This window comes from Alosa sapidissima, chromosome 1, assembly GCF_018492685.1.
Source record: "Alosa sapidissima isolate fAloSap1 chromosome 1, fAloSap1.pri, whole genome shotgun sequence".
In the NCBI taxonomy this organism is placed as follows: domain Eukaryota; kingdom Metazoa; phylum Chordata; class Actinopteri; order Clupeiformes; family Clupeidae; genus Alosa; species Alosa sapidissima.
The window spans coordinates 48,017,771-48,026,541 of NC_055957.1; the positions used below are offsets into that span (position 1 = coordinate 48,017,771).

Genomic DNA, 8,771 nt, shown 5'->3' on the forward strand with positions numbered 1-8,771 from the left:
TTCATTAAAGTATAAATTATATAGCCTATATGTAGCCTATTCACCAAGCTGAACACCAAATTTCACTATGCTTTACGTTAGTGTTTCTATGTAGGCTATATGACAAATAAACCTCTTTGTTCCTTGTATCCTTGTATTCGTTTCCTTCCCACTTAGGAAAGGATCCCTTCCAGAGCCCCTGGTCCCTTCGTTGTAAAACTGTACTTTACTTTGAAAAACTGAAGATGGCGCTGTTGTGTAACTTTGAAATGTGTTCATTAAGCGTCCGTGAGCCAGAGGGGTTGGTCCGAAAAAGTGGCAAAGGCTACCATACCTTTTCTGAAAGCCTGGAATCTCAGCTTTTCAATAATGCAGTCTTGATCACTGTCAAGGTTTCAGAGTAGGCCTTCTTAGCTTATCAGAAAGTCAGATAAGATGAAATCAACTGCCTAGAAAATCATACGAAAAATACATGTAAAAATTATTGTTTACCAACAAAACTAGATGCGCGCGCAGCCGTGAGGCAGTCTATGGGCAGAAGACGCTTGGTGGCCGTCCACAACCTTATAAACTAAACCTAAATAGTCAGCTGCTGTAAGCTACAATCGGATTTTTTTGTATACCCCTGTTGTCTCAATGATAATAACATCTCATTTCAGACTATATTTCAAAGTTTGACGTTCATTTGCATTATTAATATACGTATTTTGTCATTTTTGGCGAAGACATGCATTCCATTAGGGATATTGAACATATTTAACATTTTCTAACCATCGTGATTTCGAATTGGTGCAGTTTTCAGCACAAAAACTCATTTTATTCTTTTGCTCTTTTGCATTGCTCTATGCTGTTCTATGGTGCTTTCTGCCTCTTGGTTGCGCACGCATGTTTTCGTGACGTTGCATAGAAATCCATATAGTTCCCTCCAACTCATGAGCTTCGCTTGCTGAAGAAAAATGCTGGGCTTGTTTGATGTCATGTGTATTGCCATCCCCAATCCCCAATCGCCCCCATGCCCTCACAAGTTGTTGCATACTTAACTTATAACGCAGACCAGAAAACTCAAAGCATGTTTTCATGTTTATTTGATTGAATGCTTCATGGCATTTACTATTTAAACCCCCTTCCTACTTAATGGCAAGGCCACAGTGATTAACAGGGTCTCATTAGGTCTGACTTCTAACATGCACAATATTGGAAATTCTGATGTAGCTCTCCCCTGCAGAATGAAGGACTGATAGGGCAACATATCAGATCTCAGAGGGGAAAAACTTAGGCTAATATAAAACAAATGTGCAAAAACATTTAACAGAATTTTTCATGCTTCTCTCATCCCCTATACTCTCTCTCTCTCTCTCTCTCTCTCTCTCTCTCTCTCTCTCTCTCTCTCTCTCTGTGTGTCTGTGTGATATACGTCCCACTCCACTTCTCCCTTGTTAATTGCACATGAAGGTGATCTAAATCAAGATGGATATTTCTCCCTCTTGCTTATTTTTATTCTGGTCTGGGGAGAGAGATATGCTGGAAACATTAGGTTGAATTATGCCCCTATGCATTCCACTGAAGTAATATAAAAATATGAATGGCACTGTATTTCATGCAATCATGCAATTTTCTGTTGCTGCATGTGAAAGCATGCAAGACATTCTATACATTTAATGGTCTCCATTAGTCCTAGTGGCAAACCTTGTAACATGCCAATCTTATAGGATAGGGAAAACAATTACCAAAATCAGTGCTACCGAACTGGAGTAGCTGCAGCTAATGGCCAGTACTCCCAGTCAGGGCAGTCCTGATGGGCCCATATGTTCCTCAACCTAGGTAAAATAAAATATATTCCATACTTTTCAAGGGCCCTCTTCCCTTGGGCCCCTATAATCAGTAGTGGTTTTAGCCTAGGCTACCCCCAGTCCGACGCGCCTGCTCCAAGTCAGTCAGCTACAATGCTAGGTCTGGGGGCATCATCTAAACCTGCCTTTTTGCCTCTTAACAGACTCAAAATGTCATTGAAAGTTCTGTGCAACATGAACAGGGCCCTTGCGTGACAAAACAATGGATTTTCAACCCATTAATTGTGAAGGAACCGTTTGTACTGTCACTAGGCTACCTCAGTTTCCACCAGTGGCTTCCAGAAAAGCCCAAGAAAGTTGTCGAGCTCATGCCGGCTTTGCCGACGAAAACTTTCCCCTCAAAAATAGGTTTTTGAGCACTGTAATGGTTATGATCATATAATAACTATGTAACTACATGGAAACTGTCCAAATCTTGCATGTTACAAGCTAGCTAATGAGTAGAAAATGGATCGTTTTTGTCACGTAAGGACTTAGTTCATATACAGACATTTTTATGACATTTTGAGTCTGTTAAAGAAGCCCTATGCAACTTTTTGCAATTTTAGCAAAAATGACCTTACTTATGCAGGTTGTGAGTCGTTCTGATGGTTCTACAACACTTTTTGGGTCGTTTGGTTGGTGCTTCATCTCCCTCTAGTGCTTCTCCGCGGAAAAAACGAATATGCAACTTTCTGGTCGCGGTCCGAACACATTCGGATGTGACTCAGCGGAAGTATCCAATCGTGCCTTGAAAATGTAGTCAGATTGTAGTTTCTAAGAAGACTGCAAAACGGACTCCGACTTGGCTTTGTTGCTGCTGAAATTGTAAGTAGCCTACCCTTGGGTGAACTTTATTTTTGTAATGTGGTTTGATAGTCAATGTGTTTGCTCGACCGTTTTATTGTGAGCCCTGTATGTGTTTAGCTTGGTTTCTTGATGGCTAGCTCGCTAGCTAGTGGGGGTTTAGCGTAGCAGTCACTTGCTACTGAAACTGCAGGGGGAGCTATGTCGTGAAAAATGCGAGCCCAAATCAGGCGAAAACCCAGACACAGCGAAGGAATAACAAGACCTGCATAGGGCTTCTTTAAAGGAGACCTTGGCAACTATTTCAACGTAATAAACCTGTTTAGAAATCATTTGGATGGTTAAATGACCTGCTCCGTTGAAAATGGTGACTTTCCCCGCTGTGCCTAGCGTCCCCAGGCGGAAAACCAACCTTGCAACATTGAGACTGTCCCGGAAAGAGAAAGAAACAAGAAACTCGTTGTAACATCCACATAGTTCTGCCAAACTTATGCTAACTGTTAGCTAGCTTGTAAACAAATCCATGTGCTTTATCGTTACCTTTTCCCACAGTTTGAAATAGCATAATGCACAATTTCTCCAGCAGAGGGGGAAATTCTGCCAAGTTTCTCTTTAAGAGGCAAAAGAGGGAGGTTTAGATGCTGCCCCCAGACCTAGCATTGAAGTTGACTGCATGGGCGTACTGGCCATTAACCGCAGCTAGTCCAGTTCGGTACCGATTTTGGTCCCCCCCCCCCCCCCCATTTCGGCAGTACTTGCCGATGTCTAGCGATCAAAATCCATGTAACAATTTGCCAGATTTTTCCTTTAAGTGCCACTTACACCTCCTGCTCACTTTGCCTTTATTATTATGTAAAGATTGCTTTTCAGACAGCCTTTAATGCATTATATATTTTCCCTTGAAACACACACACAGACAGACAGACAGAAAGACACATACACACACCACACAAACACTCACACACACACACACACACTATAGAACCTCTCAGCGATGGCGGGAAGATTAACATCCAGCTGGGGTGGATTTGTCTTGACCTAGAGAGGATTTGGTGCTCCCCACCTCATCACAGAGCGCTGGAATCAGCTCTGCCTTTCTCCTGGCGTCAGACTGCTCAAATCGCTTCTCTCAACCTGACCTAGATTAAATAAGCAAAACTCAACTTCAAATGGTACACAGACAATATGGCCATAACTCTGTAATACAAACAATTTACAGTCACGGTATATAACAAAGCATTGTTCGCTCTGCTGTACGGCTGGAGGACAGTTTTTCTTCTTGCATCGCTTGTTAAAAGCAAAAACAAATGTACTTTAGTACATTGCATACAATTTGTCAGTTTAATTGGATTGGATGTTTATTATCAGTTTTATTTGGTTTCTCATTGGTCAGAATCTCTTAGAAAGTAACCAACCACATGGTGAAATGCCTTCATAATGAACTAATTAATGACATTTTTTTAACAATTAATATATCATTGTTTTGAACTATCTCAGTATAAAAATAAGTATCAGTTTGTTTAATGAGCTAAAAAACAAATTATATCTTGCATATAATTAGTCTGAAAATTGGAGGATAAATAAAGCAGCCTAGTTTGCAAATACTCCAGAGTACTGTTTTAATGTAGCTCCAGATATTTGAAATATAATGGTGTGGTAGAAACTCAGAGGAAATATAGGTGTAATAACCTGCAACACATTAACTCTCATAACCTCAAAACAAGTATTAACATGCCATATCATAATGTTAATTAACAATTCCATATATTGCCTATAGTGAGCAATATTATATTGTTCTTACTCATGGAAAAATAAGTTATGGAATTTATATGCATTGTAGCATAGACTGTAGGGAAATCTGCTCATAACATATGGATCAGCTTTGCCAGTGCTGCCTTGAAGATAGCTTGATTTGTTTTGGTTCATAGCAGCCTCATTCAGGGCAACAGAAAATAAATAGAATTAAATCAAAGCGACAAAGGCATCATTAAATCAATGCTGAATCAATGATGAATCTGAAGCTGTCTTTGCCATCATTGTAATTAAATTAATGTCATGTCACATCCGTGCTTCCAGAGCACCAAAGCAAGCGCAAGTAAAGACAGTTCTTATCAGAAAATAACCAGATGCATTTCTGAATGCAGGAAGGAATCAAAATGATACTGCCCCGACAGTTAATTTCAGACGTGTGGTGATTGATGTAAAATTTCCTCAGTCAGATGGGTCCACATTCGGAATATATTTACCTACTTAGATATGTATGCAGCCAGCCCTCAGAAGCTCTCCAAGGCTGCTTTGTGTTTATCTCTCTTCGTCTTGCTCTCCCTATCTGTCTCCCTTCTTCCTTCCGCCAATAAACAGCATGTTATGTCCGTTACGAATGCCCAGCTGCTCTCAATATTGACTTTCATATGTTCCACGCACAGGAGGGCAGTCTTGCTTCAAAGCGAATGATTGATACACAGCAGTGAACAAGAGGCCTCTCTGCCTGCAAGCCAGTTGTTACTTCATTTGGAAGGCAGAAACCTTCAAACTCTTTCGTTTTGTTTTGTTTGTTTGTCTGCTTTCCTCTTTCACCAGTATGCCAGGCGTGTTGTTGACGCTCAAACACGCACCTCCATCTGGATGACACAAAACCATGTCCTTGCTCTCAGGATGTTTGTGGTTTTCCTTAAACATCTAGTTTTTCTTTAGTCAGAAGGATGTTTATAGTTAAAACCAGGACAACAGAAATATAAGTGCATAATGAATGTAAAATGACTGTGATTAAGCAACACGTTGAACTGATGTGTTACAAAATAGGTTTGTAAGAAAAAATGTTTTCCTTGTTTAGAATGAGTTTTTGATGAAGTGGGACAGCTATGTGATTGCTCCAAAGGCATTTGCAATGTAGAGCCATTCAAGTGGCTACAAATGAGTGGCCATTTTGGTTCAGCAAAAATGTGGTGTCTATTTTGCCATGTGATCGAAAAAAGCTCAAAGCAATGCTGCTACCAGCCCAGCAAGTACAGAAACCAGAGATTCCTGTCTGTTCTCTGCGCTGTATGTTGCGCAATGAGAATAATCATGTGAAACCCCATTTTCAAGTTCATTGCATCAACAAGTGTGTTTGTTTTTTGTAAAAGTCTCAGAGAGAGAGAAGGACAGGGAAAGAAAGAGATGATCTGGCAATCTCCTTATTATCAATCACCAGTTCCTATTAGGATGTTGGATATGGTTCCAGGACATTACCCATTTCCTCCCCTTTATATCAAAGCTACCCTCCCTCCACCCGAACTCTTAATGTTTTCCAGACGAGCACAATGGGACGTTTGATTTAGTGTACAAAGAGACATGTACACAGCTGGCTCTGACGGGGCCCAACAGCTGGTGTGTAGCCTAGAATACAGCATCAAGTCTCAATCAGGCATTTGTTTATCTAATTAAGCTTGAGAAATGCGCGGCCCCATTGCCTTCTTATTCCTCCTCCTCCCACTCTTTTCCCTCCTGTTCATTTCAGAAAGTCGAAGATTTTCTTTTTATACTGTAATAGATCCAGGCCAGTCTAGTCACACAGGCTTTGCTTTGATGTAGCATGGAGCAGAGTGATGGCACACAGGTGATGTTTCTGCAATGTGCAGCACCAGCAGCAAGGTCACAGACTCGGCATTCAAAGCCTTTCCCTTGTTGGAAGGCGGTTTTTTGAGATGGATTCCCCATATGAGTCCTTGTCTGTCTGTGTCTACCCCCTGCTAGCGCAAACATTCCAGCACATTGGTCATCCAGCACCCAACAGTCAGCTATACTCCATCTCCCTTCTTAGCTCTAGTCTTCTTGGGGCAACAATTTTTACAGATACTAGATTGCTATGGTCCCAGCTGTCCAATAGGACACTTAGGCTAATCATTCAGTGCTGTTGCAACAAAATGCTTTGAGGATTTTTCTCAGTGGGAAATGATGTTTTGCACACATTCACAGACAGGCACAAATGGCTATAATTTAAACTTCAATGTTTTTTCTGTGTTTTTTTTTACTAATACACATAAATAGGAGCAGAAGGAGAAAGAGTTGAGGGAAGGATAAAGCTGGAGTTTAATGTCCTATAGGCATGCCTCTCCACCGTTTCAAATACTTCTGACTCATTGTCTGCTGTGGTTAACAACTGCAGTCAAAGTCTGAGTCATCCTTCATCTTCAGAGTAAGGGCTGTGGTGTGATCATAAGTCTGCACAAAATATACTGGCACATTCTGGAGAATGAGACCACGTAATGGAACACATACAGCTTTTTTAATTCTAGAATGAACTCCTTAGAGGGATAGGAAGATGGATATACAGTGGGAGCATCTTCTCTGCACGTTATACAAAACACTTTCTGTAGTCCAGACCCGTTAACTTTTGGGAACAGGATATGGATTAATTCTGTGATTTATTCTTCTTGACATTTACTATAACGTGCCTTTTGGGATGACAATCATAAAAAATGAGGGAGACATTAAACATAACAACAGACAATAAAACCCTGACTTAAGAATGGGACGACATTTGCAAAGCCACAAAATAACAGGCAATGGAATTAGTAATAACAGCTTTGACTTGCCATAATTCAATTCATAAAACATTTGCCGCCAATCAAAAAATGTGGACAAGGTGCAAAAACAACAGACAATTACATTCCCCCCAAATTCCTTGTGAACCTGTTGTAGGTAGACAGAGACAGAACAAAAGAGTGGTGTCTCAGGCAGGCAAATTGGTGAGGTTCTGACCTAGGTCTCCCAGAGGATGGTGAATGCGGCAAAATCCACATGGCGGCGTGGAAGGAGGGGAGCGAGGGAGCAAAGGCTCTCAGAACTGGAGCACGGAGGATGGGAAGATAATACTGCATTACGCGGGCCGTCTGAACCAGATCAAAGCCTAGACAATCAAAGGCATTGTGTGTGTGTGTGAGGGGGGGTGGTGGGGGCGTGGGGGGCGGAGATGGAAGAGCACGCTGCAGCCTAATGTCTAGAAGCTTCTGCGAGAGTCTGATGTGGGTGCCCCACCCGTGTATTTTGTTCCGTCACCCACCTCAGCTGCCTCTGCTTGCCACGGGTCTATTGCATTGGCATCGTTTTGCACTTTTGGCTTCACGCTCGCAGACGAGAGGATGAGCCGTTCACTCCCCAAAAAGCTGAGGGGAGTTCCCCTTTTGGGTTAGCAAATGGGAAGCTGTCCCAGCTACTTAATGGAATTCCCGTCCCAGTTCAGCCCATAAATTGAATGCGATTGATCCTAGCTTAAACATCTTAACTCCTGGAGAGCACGTCTCTTGCAGAGGATTGCTTTGGAAACACTGGATATTAAGCACTGAACAGGCTTGGGAAGACATTTGTCTGTGTCACTGTGCGTGGTTTCTGCTATTAATCAGTTAATAAGGAACAGTGCATGATAATGGCCGAGCAGAGAGTTGTCAAATAGCTTTAAAACGGTCAATAAAAATTCAGCAGTGTGTGTTCCAGTATATGTGTGACTTCATTGGTGTAGTCTGTCTTGGTAACATAATATGTTAAGTGTGTGTACGTCTTAGAAATAGAATACTCTACAGCCATGTCAGCGTAGGCCACTGGAATATCCCTTAGCGGAAATAAGGATGCACACTGATGCTACTGGTTGAAACTGATATTGTCACAATTTAAATGCAACCTTGTGTGCCACCATGTTAAATGAAAACAAGGGCCAGACTCCTTCAGGGAGTCCTTCTCTTTGATGATTTCTGGTATCATTAAACCTTTTGAAGTTATGTCCCCTTATTTCCCCCTCTTTTTCTTTATTCCATAGGATTTTGCCGGTCTTGCAAAATTACACGCTATATGCATGAGTCATGGCAGGAATGGAGGAGGCTGAGCTCCCCTTTGGGTAATTATGCACAGTTACACAACCACACCTTGTTATGAGAGGCTACAGTGAACAGCTTGTAGATGTCATAACATCGGTACCTCAATAATATGCCAGTAATAAAGCAGGAGAAGGATTAGAATAAAGCAGAAGAAGGATAGTTTGAATTAACAACACATATTCAGGGGAGATCTTTCATTACCCTGGGTGGTGGCGCTTTCTGTTGTTGTTAATTGAGCAGAGGTGATTCTTGAGGCGAGGGAAAGAGCCCATCAAGACGACTGCACCAAATATCATGGAAATGA

At 41.6% G+C, this 8,771-nt stretch overlaps 1 long non-coding RNA gene across 1 annotated transcript in view; it reads left to right on the forward strand.

Annotated features, from left to right (window-relative positions):
* The first annotated feature begins 2,599 nt into the window (after positions 1 to 2,599).
* Positions 2,600 to 8,771, forward strand: part of LOC121677599 — a 6,193-nt gene continuing 21 nt past the window's right edge. The window contains exons 1-3 of the long non-coding RNA XR_006021041.1: positions 2,600 to 2,636; positions 8,410 to 8,487; positions 8,708 to 8,771. The exon at positions 8,708 to 8,771 is cut by the window's right edge and continues 21 nt beyond it. This is a non-coding gene — a long non-coding RNA (uncharacterized LOC121677599). The remainder of the gene's footprint in view (positions 2,637 to 8,409; positions 8,488 to 8,707) is intronic.